Raw genomic sequence first — 5,919 nt, 5'->3', positions numbered from 1 at the left:
AAAGAAATTGAAGATGACAAAGAAGTGGAAAAACATTCCATGCTCATGGATTGGAAGAACAATTATTGTTAAAATGTCTATACTCTCCGGGGCGCCTGGGTGGCTCAGTCGTTAAGCATCTGCCTTTGGCTCAGGTCATGGTCCCAGGGTCCTGGGATCGAGCCCCACATCGGGCTCCCTGTTCCGCGGGAAGCCTCCTTCTCCCTCTCCCACTCCCCCTGCTTGTGTTCCCTCTCTCGCTGTGTCTCTCTGTCAAATAAATAAATAAAATCTTTTTAAAAAGTCTATATTATCCAAAGCAGTCTACACATTTAATGCACTCCTTATCAAAATACCAACAGTATTTTTCACAGAGCTAGAACAAACAATCTTAAAGTTTGTATGGGACCACAAGAGATGCCCAATAGCCAAAGCAACCTTGAAAAAGAAAAGCAAAGCTGGAGGCATCACATTTCCAGGCTTTAGGTTATATTACAGAGCTGTAGTGACCAAACAGTATGGTACTGGCACAGAAACAGACACGTAGATCAATGGGACAGAATAGAGAGCCCAGAAATGAACGCACAACTCTATGGTCAACTAATCGTCAACAAAGCAGGAAAGAATGTCCAATGGGAAAAAAGACAACCTCTTCAACGAATAGTGTTGGGAAAACTGGATAGCAACATGCAAAAGAATGAAGCTAGACCACTTACTTTCACCAAACACAAAAATGAATTCAAAATAGATTAAAGACCTACATGTGAGACAGGAAACCATAAAAAGCCTAGAGAACAGAGGCAGAAACCTCTTTGACATCAGCTGTAGCAATTTCTTTCTAGATGTGAACTACTATTATCCAGCAATTGCATTCCTAGGTATTTAGCCAAAGAATACAAAAATACTAATTCAAAGCAGCATTACCTACAATATCCAAATTATGGAAACAGCTGAAGTGTCCATCCACTGATGAATGGAGAAAGGAGATGTGGTATATATATATATAATGGAATATTACTCAACCACAAAAAGAATGAAATCTTGCCATTTGCAACAACATGGGTGGAGCTAGAGAGTATTATGCTAACTGAAATAAGTCAGAGAAAGACAAATACCATATGATTTCACTCATATGGGGAATTTAAGAAACAAATGAGCAAAGGGAAAAGAAAGAGGGAGGCAAACCAAGAAACAGATTCTTAGCTATAGTGAACAAACTGATGGTTAGCAGAGGGGAGGTGGGTGGAGGGAAGGGTGAAATAGGTGATGGGGATTAAGGAGTGCACTTGTGAGGAGCATTGGGTGATGTATGGAATTGTTGAATCACTATATTGTACACCTGAAACTAATATTACACTGTATGTTAACTAACTGGAATTTAAATAAAAACAAACAAACAAAAAAAAGAGATACATAACCCAATCAAAAAATGGGCAAAAGATCTGTTAAACATTTCTCCAAGGAAGATATACAAATGTCCAAGAAGAACATGAAAAGTTGCTCAATATCTTAGCTATTAGGGAAATGCAGATCAAAACCTCAATGAAAGACACTTAACATCTAGTAGGGTGAATATAATGGAAAAGGCAGATAATAACAAGTCTCAGCAAAAGTGTTGGAGAACAAGTGTTGAAGAAATTGGAACCCTCATACATTGCCAGTAAGAATGTAAAACTGTACAGCTGTTTGGAAAATAGTTTGGCAGTTCTTTAAAGGTTAAACATAGAGTTGTTATATGACCCAGACCCAGTAATTCCTCTCCTAGCTGTATACCCAAGAGATATGAAAACATATACACACAAAAAAATTATACACAAATGTTCATAGCAGCATTATTCACATCCATTAACTGATGAATGGATAGATAAAATGTGTATATCTATTTTTATATTACTTAGCAATGAAAAGGAATGACATACTGATAGATGCTACAACATTGACCTTGGAAAACATGCTAAGCAAAAGAAGCCAGTTACAAAAGACCATACATTGTACGATTTCAATTATATGGAATGTCTAGAATAGGCAACTTTATAGAGACAAAAAGTCAATTAATTATTGCCTATGGGGGGTGGCAAGAAGGAGAGTGACTGCTAATGGGAATGTATTTTGGGGGGAGGAGGGAATGAAAATATTCTAAAATTGTGATGATGGTTAGACAAATCTGATTATTAAAAAATCCATTAAACTGTATACTTTAAGTAGATAAATTGTGTGGTATGTGAATTATATCTCAATGTTAAACAAAAATCCATGCCCTCGTGGAGCTTACGTCTATTGGGAGATAAGGAAAACAAACAAATATATAAATAAATATATGATATTTTCAGTGTTGCTGAAGCAAATTATAAAGCAGAATGGGGGATAGGGTGTTTCAGAGGGTGGGTGGGGGCTGCAGTTGTAACTAGAGTATTGTTGAAGGCTTTACAAAGAAGGTTACATATGAGCAGAGACCTAAAGGAGATGAAGGTATAAGCCATGTGGATATTTGGAGAAAGAGTGCTCGAGGCAGCGGAAACAGCAAGTGCAAAAGCCCTGAGGCAGGAAAATCCCAATCATATGTATGAACAGCAAAGTCAGTGTGGCTGTGGAGACTTTCTATATATGTTAGGTTAGTTGGTGTCCTTCCTAATATTGTTTTATACCTTATACCAGTTTTTGGTACATAGGAAACAGGAATACATCATCCTGTTCTTGAACCTGGACACCTGGCCTAGGAAAGTGATTCTCAATCTTTCTTCTGCCTTGATACTCCTGAAAAATATGTTCCCATGAGCAATTTGTTCCCACAGACATTAAGATTAGGAGCGAGGTAACATAGACCATAGGTTTGCATATAGGTACACAGTCCTAACTAAGTCTTCCACTCAAGAAAGTATATCAGAATGAAAGGGAGTGAAACTAATGTTAGTATAAAGATAATTTTGGATCTATTCAATTTATTTTTTTAAAAACATAGGACAACCTGCAGAATGGGAGAAAGTATTTTCAAATCATATGTCCGATAAAGGCCTGGGATCCCAAATATATAAGGAGCTTTTACAACTCAATAACAAAAAGACAACCATGTCAACTATATTCAGATTTTTTTTTTAACTGATACCATTGAGACCTAAGGGGAGAAAAGGACATATTTTCTACTGGGTTTGTAACTCTGCATTGTACCCAAATGTACCACATTCACTAGGTTCACAATAAATACTGTTGACAGAATGAACAGTAAGGCAAAAAAAAAAAAAAAAAGACAACCAAATTTTAAAATGGGCAAAGGACTTGACTAGACATTTCTCCAAAGAAGATATACAAATAACCAACCAACAAACAAAAAAAGTAGTCATTAGGCAAATAAAAGTCACAATGAGATAGCACTTTACACCCACTAAAATAGCTATAATTTAAAAATTAAAAAAACCCCACAAAAATACTGTGTTGGCAAGGATGTGGAGAAACAGGAACACTTGTCCATTTCTGGTGGGGATGTAAAATGTTTCAGGCACTGGGAAAAATAGTTTGGCAGTTCCTCAAAAGGTAAACAGAATCACCATATGACCCAGCAAATCTGCTCTTAGGTATATATACCCAAAACAACTGAAAAGAGCTACTCAAACAAATACATGCACATGAATAGCAGCACTATTTATTATAGCCAAAAGGTGGAAATAACCCAAATGTTCATGGATGGATGAATAAACTGTGGCATATGCATACAATGGAGTATTATTAGCTTATAACTAATAATAGGAATGAATATTAATAGCTAATAATAGGAATGAAGTACTGATACGTGCTACAACGTGGATGAACCTTGGAAACTTGGGAGACGTGTGCTACATGAAAGAAGCCATACACAAAAGGTCACATATTGTATGATTCCATTTTATGTGAAACATCCAGAATAGGTAAGTCTATAGAGACAGAGTAGATCAGCAGTTGCCAGGAGCTGGGGGTAGGAGACAGGGGCAAGTAACTGCTTAATGGGAAAGAGTTTTAACTGTGGGATGATGAAAATGTTTTGGAATTAGAGGGAGGTGGTGGTTGCACAACATTGTGAATGTACCAACTGCCGCTGAGTTGTTCACTCTAAAACGGTTAATTTGATCTTAATTTACCTCAATAAAAAACCATAATAACACATTCAAATTTAGGCCTTTTATTATTAATAAGAAATAACCTAGTAACATATCTGTTAAGACACTGTAATCTAAAATGCTCTACCATAGCAATACCATTTCTTTTTTTTTTTCCCCCAGTAATCTACTTTGATTTCCCCTTAACACTCAGCTAAACGCTTGCCACTGTGTATCACATGGAGATGCGTGGATTGGTAGGTAGGCGTGTTCTTATAGCTGCACAGATTCATTCTGCTCCCTTTTCTATCGGCTGGCTTGTTTTGAGGGGGACATAGCTCTTGATTACCTTAGTTCACTTTTCCATCCTATCTGACCAAGTCTCAGAGGTACCTGTAGGTCTTACTTCCTTGTACTTGTTAACATCTCAAGCCCACTTTGTCTGTCCCCGTGCCACTACACTAGTTTCTCAAAAGTGAAAGCTGTAGACCAATTGCATCAGAATCACCTCACCCAAAATCCAGACCTACTGAATCAAATTATCTGGGGGGTAGCCCCAGGAATCTGCATTTTTATTAAGCATTGCCATATGCTTTTGCACGTAGACATTTAAGACCTTTACCTTTGTTCTGGATTCTTCTCTAATAGTTAATTTACTAATTCATTCAACATTGAGTGCCCATCCAGGCAGTAGCCTAGATACTAAGGTGAGGAAAGGAATGGTAACCACAATTTGCAACAACAAACATATAAACAAAAAAATCAAAAAACCTGTACTTTGATTTTCAGAAGTACCAAACCATACTATGCAATATAAACTATCTAAACTCAAATCATTTTAACACTAGCTCATTCAGATCCATATATTTCAAGATAAGACTATAGTCACAGTAACATCACATGGATTTATGTGTTCCAAAGACCACGGACGTTCCAGCAACCTGCCAAATTTACAAATTCTGTCAATTCTGACCTAACTCCAGTCCTACACACTCTATAAGTATCCTTCCCTAACTTCCCTCTTTGGAGACCCTACCGAGACTGTCAGGTCATGTTTTCCCTTGCTCAGCAATTTCAATAAACTCAGCTTTATAAGCAGCAGGTTTCCTTGGTGTTCTTTTTGTAGGACTTCAACAGCAGGCACAGATATAAAATTGTTATTTTCTTCTATGAATAATTGTTTATCTCCCTTACTGTTATTTTGCATTCTGTTTTATGTGATACTCTCCCTAGAATCTAAATTTATAGTGTTTCTGGGCATTTTCCTCTTGAGGCACTTCAATCAAGACACATCCATTGGCTGCTTGTTCTATACACCTTGAGAACAGAGTATAGGAGAGTTATTTCAGGAGTTAGGTTACTGAAGCAGTAACAATCCCACAGTCTTAAGCAATTTGAAGTGTGTCTAGATCCTGTAGCAACAAGGACTGTGATTTCTGAAATGTTGCCAGGGTGTCTCTTGATGTGGATTTAGTCTCCTTCATCCTATTCAGGATTTAGAGGATATGTGCAGTCAGAAGATTCCTCTTCTTTCAGCCCTGGAAATTTTTCTTCTTCTACTATTTCTTTATTTCTTCCCCTCTAGTCTCTTCATTATTCACTTCTACACAAATGCATAAACTTCTAGATCTATCCACCATGCGTCTTAACTCTTTTCCCTCTTTAGCTATTTTCATTTTGAGTTCTAACCCAACCTCTTGGGTTCATCTTCCAACTCAGTAATTCAGTTGTCAGCTATGTGCTATTTAATAACCCATTAGCGAAGGGTTTTCTCCCCTTGTTTTATGGATATAACATTTTTTCAAATCTCCCTGAGTTTAGTTCTAGCATGGGGAATTGTTAGGGACTGAATGTTTATGTCCCTCTAAAATTC

This window comes from Zalophus californianus, chromosome 2 (assembly GCF_009762305.2).
Source record: "Zalophus californianus isolate mZalCal1 chromosome 2, mZalCal1.pri.v2, whole genome shotgun sequence".
Classification (NCBI taxonomy): Eukaryota; Metazoa; Chordata; class Mammalia; order Carnivora; family Otariidae; genus Zalophus; species Zalophus californianus.
This window is presented reverse-complemented; position numbering follows the sequence as displayed.